Source organism: Hippopotamus amphibius, chromosome 2, assembly GCF_030028045.1.
Source record: "Hippopotamus amphibius kiboko isolate mHipAmp2 chromosome 2, mHipAmp2.hap2, whole genome shotgun sequence".
NCBI classification, from domain to species: Eukaryota; Metazoa; Chordata; class Mammalia; order Artiodactyla; family Hippopotamidae; genus Hippopotamus; species Hippopotamus amphibius.
Window position 1 is genome coordinate 13,279,988 of NC_080187.1, and position 16,170 is coordinate 13,296,157.

General features: G+C 36.2%; 1 pseudogene; it reads left to right on the forward strand.

The window, feature by feature from the left end:
- Window positions 1-13,118: 13,118 nt before the first annotated feature.
- LOC130846105 (olfactory receptor 1L8-like) lies at window positions 13,119-14,076 on the forward strand (annotated as a pseudogene).
- Window positions 14,077-16,170: the final 2,094 nt, after the last annotated feature.

Here is a 16,170-nt window from a genome sequence, read left to right on the forward strand (position 1 = left end):
TGAAGAAACAATGGAATCTTCCCCACTTGAATGGTTTCTGCTGATTCTTGATGAACATCAAACTCTTGGACATTTGCATTTTTAACTTATGTGAGACTAGGCATTGTGGGCAATTACATCCATTGGTGGTGGCCCATCATTTGTCTCTGCCTCTGCTTAAATCATGATATACCCCCATCACTATTTCTCTTCTTTTCTGTGAAAATTCATCACATCTTATCTTAAAAATACTGCTTTGAGATAATCCTTTCCAACAGATATTTCATGATCTAATTTCTGTCTTTTATTAAGAATTATCCTTTAAAATACTTCAATTTCAGTCTATTGCTAAAAATAATTATACAATTTATAGCTGTTTAAAATCTTTGAAAATGTTTGAAAGAGGAAGGAATGAATGGAGAGAAGGATAGGAGGAAAAGGGGACAAGTAGATTTTAGCTAATTTTCTCAATTTCTGGATTTTTATAATTCCTTAATTTTCTCTTCTGTACTTTTTCTTGCTTAAATATTGTTTTCACTTTTACTATTCTCTTGTCTCCATATCCTTATTTATTATAGTTTATGGCTTTCTTTCTTTTTTTTTAAACTCAGCAATTGGACTAGAAGGTTTTTTGTTTCTTTTTTATTTATTTATTGAATTTATTTATTGGCTGCATTGGGTCTTCATTGATGCACACGGGCTTTCTCTAGTTGGTGCGAGCGGGGGCTACTCTTCATTGTGGTACACGGGCTCCTCATTGTAGTGACTCCTCTTGTTGCAGAGCACAGGCTCTAGGCGCTTGGGCTTCAATAATTGTGGCACATGGGCTCAATAGTTGTGGCTCATGGGCTCTAGAGCACAGGCTCAATAATTGTGGCGCATGGGCTTAGTTGCTCCGTGGCATGTGGAATCTTCCCAGAGCAGGGCTCGAACCCATGTCCCCTGCATTGGCAGGCGGATTCTTAACCACTGCACCACCTAGGAAGTCCTACAGCTTTATTTCTTTTCAACTTCTTCTTATTTTTTTTTACCATACAATTAAAAAATGCTAATGGCCAGAAAGAATGAGAATCAAGAATGATAACATAAAATTTTTCACTCCACATTGGGGATGTTGAAACCTTTTTTGCCTCTATCTATCCCTAAACCTATATGTTTAAAATATATAGGTATTATATATATATGTATTCTATATATGTGTATTCTAGAAACTTCAACTTTTAAGAGTCTAACTTGAGGGAATATTATTGTATGTGTATATTGAGTGCTGAGAATTTATTTTAGTCAATTAATTTTATGACAGATAAAAATTTAGCAAAAACCTAAAATCCTATCAACAGGAACTGGAGAAAGTAATTGCAATTAATTATTGAGTGTAACAATATGCAGCAGGCTGCAAAACTCACAGATCTCTGTTACTTTCTTGAAATGTCATGAAGTATAAAAGTTAAGTAGACCAAGTATAAACTTATGAATTCATTATAGTTTTTAAAATTATATGTTATATATCTGTATAGTCACTGGAATAAGAATGGGAAGTGTGGGGAGAGGGGGAGACAGAGATGGACAGAAATTCCATCCCTTGGTACACAGTTGCAATGTTTGAATTTGTTCAAATAAATATTTATAGCTCATTGAATTTAAAACTATTAATAAATCAAATGACTAATGCAATGGTGAAAGACTTTCTTTGTAAGATACCAGCTGGAGAGAAACTTTCTAGGTGTTTGCAAATCTGAAAAACATCATTGTTTGGCTCCTTCACTTGAATGATATTTGATGGATATAGCATTCTAGGTACCAAAACTTTTGGAACTTTAAGGACATATCTCAGTGTTCTACTGCATCAAGTGTTTTCAGTGAGAAACAAGAGGCCATTTTAATGTGTCCTTTGTGATCTCACGCCTGTAACCACACTCTATAGATACCCTACACCAAACATGGCCATGCTGCTACTGCTTAGGCTTTAGGGGAGCCGATCCTGATTTCACCCACTTTACTCCAAGCCTGGGCACAGTAACTTAGTCATTGTCTTTGGAAATAGACAAGCCAAACCTAAAATTTGAATGTAAATGAAAATGACCTTTAACAGCCAAGAAAATCTTAAAGAAAAATCACAAAGTTGGAGGAAACACATAACCAAATTTCACAACCTACCACAAAGCTAAAGTAATTAATATGTGGAGCATTTATAGAGAAATACATAAATACAGCAATATAACAGGATAAAGGATCCAGAAATAAATCTTTATTAACATAATTATTTCATTTTTGACAAAGTTTCAATGTAATTTAAAGGGAAGAGTAGGACCCATTAAATACATTAAGATGGAGCGAGTGGATATATGCACACTCTGATTCACTTCAGAGCTAAAGACAAACAGAGACTGAAAGGAAAATGGAGAAGGGATTCCATGCAAATAGAAACAAAGAGAAATCTGGGGTAGCAAAATTTATATCACACAAAATAGACTTTAAAACAAAGACTGTAAAAAGAGACAAAGGAGGTCATTACATATTGATAAAAGAATCAATCAAACAAGGAGATATAAAATTGTAAATATATATAGACCAACATAGAAGCACCTAAATACATAAAGCAAATATTGACAAACATAAGGGTAGAAATTTACAGTAACACAGTAAGAGTAGAGGACTTTAAACCCCACATACATCAATGAACAGAACAACCAGACAGAAAAACAATAAACACTGGCCTTGTACAACATATTAAATGGGATGAAATTAATAGATATATGCAGAACATTTCATCCAAAAGCAGCAGAATACATGCTTTTCATGTGCACATGAAACAATCTCCTGGAATAGGTCACATGCTAGGCCACAAAACAAGTCTCAATAATTTGAACAAGACTAATATCATGTTGAGCATCTTTTCTGACAGCAAGGTATGAGACTACAAATTAACTACAAGGAAAATCCCTGCAAAAAACACAAGCACCAGGTATTGAAACAACATGTTCCTAAACAATCAATGCATTAACTAATAAATCAAAGAGGAAACCAAGAATACATAGTGACAAATGAAAATGGAATCATGATGATTTTAAGTCTATGAGACATGCAAAAGCAGTTTTAAGTATCAACTTTATAGCAATATAAGTCTACTTTTGAAACAAGAGAATCTCAAATAAACAATCTAACTTTACACCCAAAGGAAAAGAAAAATAACAAACAAACCCCAAATTTAGTGTAAGAAAAGAAATAATAAAAATCAGAGATGAAAAAAATGCAATAGAAACTAAAAAACAAAGGAAAGGAATCAATGAGACTAACATATAGTCCTTTGAAAAGATAAACAAAATGGATAAATCTCTAGCTAGACTCATCAAGAAAAAAAAAAGAGGACCCAAATATATAAAATAAGAAATAAAAGAAGAGGAGTTACAACTGATACCACAGAAATACAAAGGATCATGAGATTTCTACAAACAATGATACAGCAATAAAATGGATAGAAGAAACGGATAAATTCTTAGAAATATGCAATCTGCCACACTAAATCAGGAAGAAATAGAAAATGTGAGCAGAATCAGATTTGAATCAGTACTCAAAAATACTCAACAAACAGAATTCCAAGACAAGATAGTTTCACAGGAGAGTTTTAATAGTCATTTTAAAAAACAGTTAACCAACACCTATCCTTCTCAAATTATTTCAAAAAATTGAAGAGGAAGGAAGGCTTCTGAACCCATTCTACAGGCCAGCATCACCCTAGCCAAACCCAGACAAAGACATCACAAAAAAAGAAAATTAAAATCAATAACCTAAAGAAAATAAATGTAAAAATCCTCAACAACATATTAGCAAAACAAATTCAACAATACATTAAAAGAATCATACACCATGATAAAACTGCCTTTATCCTAGCATGTAAGGATGGTTCACTATCCACAAATCAAGTAATGTGAAATACCACATTAACAAATGAAGGATAAAAACCATATGATCATCTCAATAGATCCAGGAAAAAGCTTTTCACAAAAATCCATATCCATTTATGATAAAAACTATCAACAAAGTCAGTACAGAGGGAACATACCTCAACACAATACAGGCCAAATATGACAAACCTACAGGCAATGGCATGCTCAATGGTGAAGAGCCGAAAACATTTCCTTGAAGATCAGAAACAAGACAAGGATGCCCACTCTTGCCAGTTTTATTGTTCAACATAGTGTTGGAAGTTCTAGCCACAGCAATCAGAAAAGGAAAGCAAATAAAAGGAATTCAAATTGGAAAAGAAGTAAAACTGTCACTGTTTGCAGATGACAGGATACTATATGTAGAAAATTTTAATGGCACTACCAAAAACTATTAGAACTAATAAATGAATTTGATAAATTTGCCAAATACAAAATTGATATACATGAATCTCTTGTGTTTCTACACAGGTATAATGAACTATCAGAAGGAGAAAGCATGAGAATAATCCCATTTACAGTTGTATCAAAAAGAATAAATTACTTAGGAATAAATCTAACCAAAGAGTTAAAAGACTTGTTCTGAAAACTGTTAGACACTGAGGAAATAAATTTTAAAAGACAAAAACAAATGGAAAGATATATCATACTCATGAATTGGAAGAATTAATGTTTTTAAAATAACTATACTATGCAAGGCAATCTACATATTCAATGCAATCTCTGTCAAAATACCACAGGCATTTTTCTCAGAACTGGAACAAATAATTTTTAAATTTGCATGGAAACACAGAAGACTCCAAAGAGTCAAAGCAACCTTGATAAAGACGAACAAGCCTGGAGATATCACACATGTGATTTTAAATTATACAGCAAAACTACAGTAACATAAAAAGTATGGTACTGACACAAAAACTGATTAGTAGAACAGAATAGAAAGCCCAGAAATAAACCCACTTTTATATGGTCATTAAGCTATGATAACAGAAGCAAGGATATACAATAGGGAAAAGACAGCCTCTTCAATAAATAGCGTTTGGAAAACTGAACTACATGCCAAAAAATCAAGCCAGACTCCTTTCTTACACCATACAAAAATAAATTCAAAATGGATTAAAGGCTTCATTGTAAGACTGGAAGCCATAAAACTCCCAGGAGAAAACATATACAGTAAACTCTTTGACATTGGTGTTAGCAATATTTTTTGGATCTGCTCCTCAGGCAAGGGAAATAGGCAAAAAAAAAAAAAAAAAAAAAAAAAAAGACAAATGGGACTATATCAAACTAAAATGTTTTTGTGAAGAGGTTATCAACAAAACTAAAGGCAACCCACCAAAGGGGAAAGAAATTTGCAAGTGATATATACAATAAAGGGTTAATATCAAAAACATATCAGGGACTTCCCTGGCGGTCCAATGGGGTGCGGGTTTGATCCCTGCTTGGGGAACTAAGATCCCACATGATGTGTGGCATGGCAAAACAAACAAACAAACAAACAAAAAGAAAACAAGGACTCATACAACATAAATATGAAAGAACAAACATCAAAAAATCACTAATCATCAGAGAAATGCAAATCAAAACCATAATGAGATATCACCTCACACCTGTCACAGTGGCTACTATCAAAAAGACAAGAAATAACAAGTACTGGAGAAAAGAGAACATTTGTGAACTGTTGGTGTGATTGTCAATGGGTCCAGTCACTACAGAAAAGAGTATGGAAGTTCTTCATATAAAATTAAAAAATAAAATATAAAAATAGAACTGCCATATGATCAGAAATTTCACTTCTGGGTATTTACCTGAAGAAAACAAAAACACTAATTCATAAAAAAATATGCACTCTAATGTTCCCTGAAGCATTATTTACCACAGAGAAGGTATGAAAACTAACTATCAATACCAACAGATAAGGAAGATGTGGTATTTATATACAATGGAATAATAGTCATAAAAAATGAATTCTTGCCATTTGCAACAATCTAGGATGGACCTAAAGGATATTATGCTAAGTGAAATAAGTCACACAGAGAAAGACAAATATGATATGATTTCACTTTGATGTGAAATCTAAAAAACCAAGTAAACAAACAAAACAAAATGAACACAGACTCACAGATACAGAGAACCAACAGGTGGTAGCAGAGGGGATGGCTTTGGGAGGAGGTTGAACAGTTGAAGGGAATTACGAGATACAAACTTCCAGTTTTAGATAAATAAGCTGTGGTGTGTAATATACAGCATAAGAAATATGGTCAATAATATTGTAATAACATAGGGGACAGATGGTTACTAGACTTATTGTGGTGATCATTTCATAATGTATGCAAATGTCAAATCACTATGTTGCACATCTGAAACTTATATAATATTATATTTCAAATATATTTCAACTCAATTAATTAACCACTTTAAATGGTTGCCAGAATTAAAAGATCTTTGGGGAAGTCAAATTAAAATGTCCAATTGATGTAATACCCATTGAGACTTATTGGCCAGAAAAAAGAATTAAAGTTACCTTTAGAAAAGTGAGGCATGCAACTGAATGCCTCTGTTGAAGCCTATTAAAAATGCTAGTGATAATGGGGAAAAAGAGAGAGGGAATAGTCCAACTGAAAAAGGAATATCAGAAATCTTATGAGGGAATAGAGTCATGGATTAATGTAATTATTGGGAAGGAACACCATCTAATTGGATGATGGAGATCCTAGTGTTGCAGAGTTTTAAAATGTCTGTTTTTAAAGTATTGTAGAAGTTACTGCATCAAGAATTAATTTATAAAGAACACGGTCATAAATCATAGAAATATTTTTAATGTGCCTCCTAATGCAAAAGAAACAAAAGCAAAACTAAACAAATAGAAGCTGGACTTAAAATCTTCTGCACAGCAAAGGAAACTGTGGACAAAATGAAAAGGCAACACACTGAGTGGGAGAAAACATTTGCAAATGATATGACCAATAACAGTTTAATATCCAAATTGTATAAACAGCTCATACAACTTAGTGTCAAAAAAACAAACAATCTGTTCAAAAAATAGGCAGAATACCTGAATAGATTTTTTCCAAAAAAGGCACAGAAGACCAACAGGCACAGGAAAAGATGCTCAACATCATGATCCTCGGAGATGCAAATCAAAACTGCACTGAGATATCACCTCACACCTCTTAGAATGGGGATCATAAAAAAGGCCACAAATAACAGATATGGGCAAAGATGTGGAGAAAAGGGATCCTTCTACACTGTTGGTGGAACTGTAAATTGGTGCCACCACTGTGGATAACAGTATGGACATTTCTCAAAAACTAAAAGTAGAACTTTGGCAAAGAAGGCAAGCGTACACAATGGAGAAAAGACAGCCTCTTCAGTAAATGGTGCTGGAAAAAACTGGACAGCTACATGTGAAAGAATGACATTAGAACACTCCCTAACACCATACACAAAAATAAACTCAAAATGGATTCAAGACCTAAATGTAAGGCCAGACACGATAAAACTCTTAGAGGAAAACATAGGCAAAACACTCTGTGACATAAATCACAGCAAGATCCTTTGTGACCCACCACCTAGAGTAATATAAATAAAAGCAAAAATTAAAAAATGGGACCTAATGAAACTTAAAAGTTTTTGCACAGCAAAGGAAACCATAAACAAGACGAAAAGACAACCCTCAGAATGGGAGAAAATATTTGCCAACAAAGCAACTGACAAAGGATTAATTTCCAAAATATACAACCAGCTCATGCAGTTCAGTATCAAAAAAAACAAAGAAACCAATCAAAAAATGGACCGAAGACCTAAATAGACATTTCTCCAAAGAAGACACACAGATGGCCAAGAGGTACATGAAAAGATGCTCAACATCACTAATTATCAGAGAAATGCAAATCAAAACCACCATGAAGTATCACCTCACACCAGTCAGAATGGCCATCATCAAAAAATCTAGGGACAGTAAATGCTAGAGAGGGTGCAGAGAAAGAGGAACCCTCCTGCACTGTTGGTGGGAATGTAAATTGGTACAGCCGCTATGGAAAACAACATGGAGATTCCTTTAAAAACTAAAAATAGAACTACCATATGACCCAGCAATCCTGCTACTGGGCATATACCCTGAGAAAACCATAATCCAAAAAAACACATGTACCCCAATGTTCACTGCAGCACTATTTACAATAGCCATGACATGGAAGCAACCTAGATGTCCATCAACACATGAATGGATAAAGAAGATGTGGCACATATATATGATGGAATATTACTCAGCCATAAAAAGGAATGAAATTGAGTTATTTGTAGTGAGGTGGATGGACCTAGTGACTGTCATACAGAATGAAGTCAGAAAGAGAAAAACAAATACCGTATGCTAACACACATATATGGAATCTAGGAAAATGGTACTGATGAACAGAGTGGCAGAGCAGGAATAAAGATGGAGATGTAGAGAACAGACTAGAGGACATGGGGGTAGGGGGAAGCAGAAACTGGGACATAGAGAGTAGCAATGGCATATATACACTACCAAAGGTAAAATAGATAGCTAATGGGAAGCTGCTGCATACACAGGGAGATAACCTTGGTCCTTTGTGATGATCTAGAGGGGTGGGATAGGGAGGGCGGGAGGGAAGCTCAAGAGGATGGAAATATGGGGATACATGTAAACATATAGCTGAGTCACTTTGTTGTACAGCAGAAACTAGCACAACATTGTAAAGCAATTATACTCCACTAAAGATGTATTAAAAAAAATAATAATAAATAAAACTAGAACTACCATGCAACAGAAATGGAGACACATATGTAGAGAAGAAACATATGGACACCAAATGGGGAAAGCGGGGGAGGTTGGGGTGGGATGAATTGGAAGATTGGGATTGCCATATATACATCACTAATAAGAAAAAAATATCAAATTGTACACTTTATATGCAGTTTATTGTATGTCAATTGTATCTCAATACAAGTTCTTAAAAAAAAAAACTACCATGTGACCAAGAAATATCACTTCTGGGTATATATCCAAATAAAACAAAAATAATAATTTGAAAAGACACATACACCTCAATGTTCATAACAGTGTTATTTACAATTGCCAATTATGGAAGCAACCTAAGTGTCCACTAACAGATGAATGGAGAAAGAAGATGTGGTGTGTCTATATATATATATATATATATATGTATATATATATATATATATACACACAATGGAATACTACTCAGCCATTAAAAAAAAGCAACAATGAAATTTTGCCAAGTGTAGCAACATGGATGGACTTGGAGGACATTGTGCTAAGTGAAATAAGTCAGACAGAGAAAGACAAATACTATATTCACTTACATATGGAATCTAAAAAATACAACAAACTAGTGAATAAGACAAAAAAGAAGCAGGTTCACAGATATAGAAAAAGAAGTACTAGTTACCAGTGGGGGGTGGGGAGGGGAAGGGCAATATAGGGGTCGGGGATTTTTAAGGGCTATTATGGGATTATATGATATCATGTCTGTGAAACTTTGCAAAATTGTAAAGCACTATAGAATTGAAAAAATCTTTCATTCAAATAAAAAGAGGAGGGCTTCCTAGGTGGCGCAGTGGCAAAGAATTCGCCTGCCAATGCAGGGGACATGGGTTCGATCTCTGCTCCAGGAAGATCCCATATGTGGCGGAGCAACTAAGCCCGTGAACCACAACTATTGAGCCATGTGCCATAACTACTGATGTCCACGGGCCTAGAGCCTGAGCTCCGCAACAAAAGAAGCCACCGCAATGAGGAGCCTGCACACCTCAGAGAAGAGTAGCCCCCACTCACATGTGTGCAGCAATGAAGAACCAACACAGCCAATAAATAAATAAATAAATTTATTTTTTTTAAATAGGAAAACTAAATAAAACAATTTCCCCTAAGAAAAAGAAAATAGACAAAGACAAATACTGTATGATATCACTTATATGTGAAATATTTTTTTAAATGATTGAAAATAACAAAAAAGAAACAGACTCACAGACATACAAAACAAACTATAGGTTAGCACTGAGGAGAGAGGGGGAAGAGGCAAGATAGGGGTAGAGAATTAAGAGGTACAAACCACTGTGTACAGAATTAATACCCTACAAGATATATTGTTCAGCACAGGTAATATACACAATATTTTATAAGAACTATAAATGGAGTATAGCCTTTAAAAACTGTGTCACTATGTTGTACACCTGAAACTTATTTAATATTGTACATCAACTATACCTCAAGTTTTTAAAAAATTTTTGAAGAAAGACAGTTGCTGAGAGAGTAGATTTAAAAGTTCTCACCAAAACAATTGGATATATTGTAACTGTGTGAGGTTATGAATGTGTTAATGAATGCTATTGTGGAAATCACTGTGCAATAAATACATTTGTCAAGTCATTGTGTTGTACACCTTAAACTTACACAATGTTATATGTCAATCATTTCAATAAGCCTGGCAATGAATAAATTAATTACTATTTGTTGGATGGATGAATGAATAGAAATGAGAAATATGAAGGGCACATGATGAGTAAGTGCAGGAGGCAGGACTCAAGCCCAGGGCTTTCTGTCTCTGTAATACTTACTCTTAATATGTAGATTAAAATTTTTAAATTTAACTCAAATCTAAGGAAGGAGACACAGACGTTTTCTGTGAGACAGTGGTTTATTCTGAGGGCAGCAGCAAAATGTGTTTTATTGCCTATAACATTGTTGTGGATGATGATTACCCTAATACACAATATTCTCAGTATAAAACTCAAAAAGAAATTTTGTCTCTGGTTCTGATGCCAGAAAGATTTGTTACGTTCATTTTTCAGAGGAAGAAACTGAGGCTCAAAGAGGCTAAGTAACTTTTTTTTTAATTACCAGATTCTATTAATATGAAATTAGGTTAAAATTTGAGTTAGTTTTTAATCTACAAAGCGGTTGAGGTTGTGAGTAAAGCTATGCTAGTTACAAAGTTACAGAGCTACATTTCCTCAGCGCATCTGAATATATGACATGACTACCTTTGTATATTCTTCTCTTTAAACCGGCTAAGTAACTTCTTAATGCAGCTAATAAGTGGCAAGGCCAGCATTCTAATAAATAATATCTGTTCCCTCAACACAAAACCTCAAAACGCTGCTCTGAGACTAAACTCTGAAATACATACATTTTTTCCAAAGCCCTTAAGCTGAATACGACAATAACCGTTGCCTGACCCTGTGCTTTAAACATACGCTAACGCTAACCTAATTCCACATAGAAAGAAAATCTAATCCTCATGCCTCCCCAGACACTGGAAAGCAAATACACACCATTGATCTCCCCCACTGAATCCCTTAAAAACTGCAATCTCTGCGTGTTGACTTATGACCTGCCTGATTCTAGAATACACCGTGGTCCACACCTGAATCCCCCAAAGTAAAAATATTCACCCACATAAATATTTGTCCACCCTTGATAACCTGTAGTTGGGGAAACTGAAGCATACCCTTGAGATGTTCCACTGAAGTTCAGAGGCTCTGAGATTAGTCCCAGCACCTAAGCTGAAAGCCTCAGGGGTCCCCTTGTCCCCTTGGAGTCAGCTATCCTAGTTGCTATTCCCATTTTGCTTTCTCTGCCTAGAGAGATCCCAGGAGAGATCATCACATCACAACATCCTCAGCCTAACAAGCACCCCAGAGGCCAAAAAAGCAGACCTCAGACTCATGAGAAGTTGGCAGGCTTCAACAATCAGGACAGTCCTTCCACTTAAGTCAGAACATCTCTGCCTCCTGAGATCTGGAGCTGGAAGAAGCAGCAGTGAGCTAGGGACCAGGCATTAGGAAAGAAAAGGGGTTTGAGGCCAGGGAAGGGAAAGGGGTTATCCCTTTGGAGTAGTATCACCTCCTCCTCCTTTCCTGCTTCTCTCCTTGTCAATAAGCCCCAAATTTCATGGGAGACACACAAGGAAGCTAAACTTTGGCTGAGAAGCCGACGGGGACCTGATGAGCAGATCCTGTGCAGGTCAGCTTCCAGAGAGGCTGGGAGGGAAAGAAAAGCATCTGGACATGGAGGTGAGCTTCAGGAACCTGGCCACCCACTTGGCTACTCCAACCCAGTTTGGGACCTTACTCTTTTCTCCCAGATACTTTCAAATATTTCATGGATTGAGAAATCATAAGGTCCAAGTAAAACTTCCATGTGGAATTTGGTTTTAAATCCATCCAGTTTGACCTCAAGGCCACCTATACCACATATTTTGATGGAAGAAAAACGCCATCATAGAAGGAAAAGGAAAAAAAAAAACTATTATATTCTCAGCCTGATCAATTCACCCTGTGCTTTTAGAACTGTTCTTCCTGATTCTCAGATCCAAAAGCGTCCTCCTTTTTTCTAGTCATCAGCATGGGTGTTCCTCACATCTATGACCTGGAGCATCCAATCCCATTAATTCACCAAATTCCCACTAATTTTATATTCCACATTCCTCAGATTGCACAGACTGACAATGATAGAATCCCACGAGCAAAGGAGAATAAACCTTTGTTTTGTGCCCAGACAAAAGAAAAAAAACAAAACTCTGTTGAACTACATTCAACATTCCTCTTAGATTTGCCCTGTTGGTTATTTTTCCCAAATCCTTATTTGCTCCCAAGACATGCAAAGTTAAAGTCTAGTATTATAACAATTGAATTTGCTTTGATGGGGAATAATGGTTCTCTCACCTCCCCATCTAAAATACCTCCGTAACCCCAACTCCCCAGTAAGCTTCATCCTCTTCTACTGCTCTATTCTGTTAACAAATCTCTTCCTACCTGATATTATATTACATATTATGTTTGTTGATGATATATCTCCCAAACTACAACAAGAAAGATACAAAGGCAAAGATTTCTTTGTTTCATTGCTATATTCCATCAGGGAAACAATGCTTTTCCCAGAATAGGATCTAAGGAACGTGAATCAGAGAGGACTGCCTCTGATGGTTTTTAAGTGAAAACTCTTCTTCTATCCTTCCAGCTTTCAATATAAGGCCCTTATGATGCCCATGGTTTTAGGAAGAGAGGATCACATCAAGGGCCATGAGCTTGACAAGCTTTCCCTGCACAGATGCTAATGGTGACCACATAGAGAAAACAAAGACTTGCTGGGTTCTCATGACTGGGGCTATGCAATTGGAGCATGATAAATGACAAAACTTCTTGTGTATAACTAGACCCAAGTCAATGGAAAGACTCAACCAAACCAGCAGTGTCTCTGAGTTCATCCTCCTGGGACTCTCCTCCCGGCCTGAGGACCAGAAGCCACTCTTTATCCTCTTCCTCACCATATACCTGGTCACCATAACAGGGAACCTGCTCAACATCCTGGCCATCCACTCTGACCCCCAGCTCCAGACCCCCATGTATTTCTTCTTGAGTTTCCTGTCTTTCACTGACATTTGCTATCCAACAACCATTGTCCCCAAGATGCTAGTCAACTTCCTGTCAGAGAAGAAGACCATCTCCTATGTTGGGTGTCTGACCCAAATGTACTTTGTATGTCTTGGGCAACACTGACAGTTTCCTCCTAGCAGTCATGTCCTTTGACCGCTATGTGGCCATCTGTGACCCCTTCCATTATGTCACCACCATGAGTCACCACTGCTGTGCCCTGCTGGTGGCCACCTCCTGTTCATTGCCTCACCTCCACTCACTCTTACACACCATTTTGCTGAATCAGCTGACGTTCTGTGATGCTAATGTTATAAATCACTTTCTTTGTGACATCAGCCCTCTGATGAAATTGTCCTGCTCCTCCACATTTCTCAATGAAATTGTGATAATGATAGAAGGATCTGTTGTTTTAGTGACCCCTTTTCTATTCATTATTTTCTCTTATATACGCATCCTCATTGCGGTTCTCAAAATTCCCTCAGCAGCTGGGAAATGTAAAGCCTTCTCCACTTGTGGCTCTCACCTCACTGTGGTAGCACTCTTTTATGGAAGCATCTTCTATGTCTATTTACAGCCTGTGTCCACCTACACTGTCAGGGACCACATGGCAACCATTGCCCACACAATTGTATCTTCCATGCTCAATCCTTTTATCTACAGCCTGAGAAACAAAGACCTGAAACAGGGCCTGAGGAAGCTGGTGGGCAGGAGGAAACCCCAGGCAGCACCCTCTTGATGAACCCACATGTGGAACCTTCCCCACTGGAATCTGGTGTCTGCTCATTCTTGGTGAACACGCAAGCTCTTGGAGGTTAACATTTTTAACCCATGTGAGACAAGGCATTGTGGGCACTTACATCCATTGCTGATGGCCCATCACTTGGCTCTGTCTCTGCCTAAATCGTGATACACCCCATCACTATTTCTCCTCTCCTATGAAGATTCATCACTTTCTTTTCCAAATGCTGCTTTAAACTAATCCTTTTCCCACAGATATTTCCTGAACAAAGTTCTGACTTTTATTAAGAATTATCCTCCAGAATCATTCACATTTCAGTGTACTTCTAAAAGTAATTACTTAATTTATAGCTGTTGAATGTCCTTGAAAATGTTTGAGAGAGGAAAGAAGAAAGAGGAGCAGAAGGAGTATGTTTTAGCCAATTTTCTCAATTTGAGGACTTTTATAATTCCTTATTTTTCTTTTTCAAAAACTTTTTCTTGCTTAAAAATGTTTTCATTATTACTCTTTTCTTATCTATTCTTCCTTTATTATATTGCTATGGCTTTATTTCTTTTCAAATTCCTCTTATTTTTTACCATGCAATTAAGAATTGCTAATGGCCGGAAAGAACAAAGCCAAGAGTGATAACCTGAAAATTACCCGTTCCACAGTGGGGATGTTGGAAACTTCCTTCTCTCCCTCTGTCCCTAAAGCTGTACGCTTAGAAATATGTGATTTAATAGTTTATCCTAGAAATTCCCACTCTTAGAAGTCTGACTTGTAAAAATATTGTCATAAATGTATATACAACTTGAGATTTTTTCAGTGAATCTCAGTCTGAGACAAAAATTTGCAAAAAACATAAAATCCTATTAACAGAAAATAGAGAAATTAATTATGATCAATTACATAGAATGTAATCATATGCAACAGGTTGAAAGAATAAAACAGATCTCTATCACTTCCTTGAAAACAGTTTAAGTAGAAAAATGTAGGTGGAGAGCAAAGCATAAGAGTATTAATATATTATGTTTTTAAAAATTATATGAATATAAATGTGTCTACTCACTGGAGTAAGAATGGAAGTGCAGGGGGAGGCAGAGAGGGAGAGAATTTCCACTTCTTGATACACATTTGTAAAGTCTGAATTTGTTCAAGCAAATATTTGTAGCTCATGGAATTTAAAACTATTAATAAATCAAATGACTAATGCAATGGTCAAAGATATTCAAATAGCCGATACCATGTGTGAAAAGACATGCTGCTACATGCCTATAGAGGGCAGTATAGCAGAGCTAGTGATGCTTATCCAAACAAGTCCAGTCAGTTTAAGACTGATGCTAATTGGGAAAAGTGTGAGGACTATGAGTGTTGAAAAGAGATCACATAATGGGAAATAATGGCAGGAAAGGCAGTTTCATAAGAAACTACCTCAGAGCAAGACAGTAATATTCTCTGCTGTTTCTCTCATATGTGGTACTGAGTCAGGGCTAATACAAGATGCTTCAGGATCCATTCTCCCCTGAGAAAGAGAATTGGACCAAAGCCACATTACAACAATTTCCTGAGACCTTATATATACAATCGGGAGAGAAGACATCAATCAGAATTCTTCTTTTTATTTTTAAAAACTTTTATTGAGATATAATTGACTTACAATGAACTGCACATATTTAAAGTGTACAATTTGATTTTATTTTCTTATTAGTAATGTATATATGGCAATCCTATCAGAGTTCTTTGATGACCTGCCTACATAATAGCAGATCGTGTCATTTTGTTGTTATGTTTATCATGCTGAGTCTCTGTAGCCCTAAGAGGATTCCTGCCTTTGAACTTCACTAGACATACTGTGACTGTCAAGCTAACAACACTATGTTATGTGTCTGCAACCAGGATAACACCCTGGTTAAAGCAGGCACCTGAGTACGAGGGAGACATGTTGCTGTCTTCTGCCTAGTATGTTGGAATTGAATTTTCTCTTTTAACTTTACCAGACATGAGTGTGTATGGAAGACTATACTGGCAGGAATTCAAGAATCACAATGATGTCCAAGACTGGAAAGTTGGCATGACAGAGTTGCCACATATCAACGATGATTTCACTCT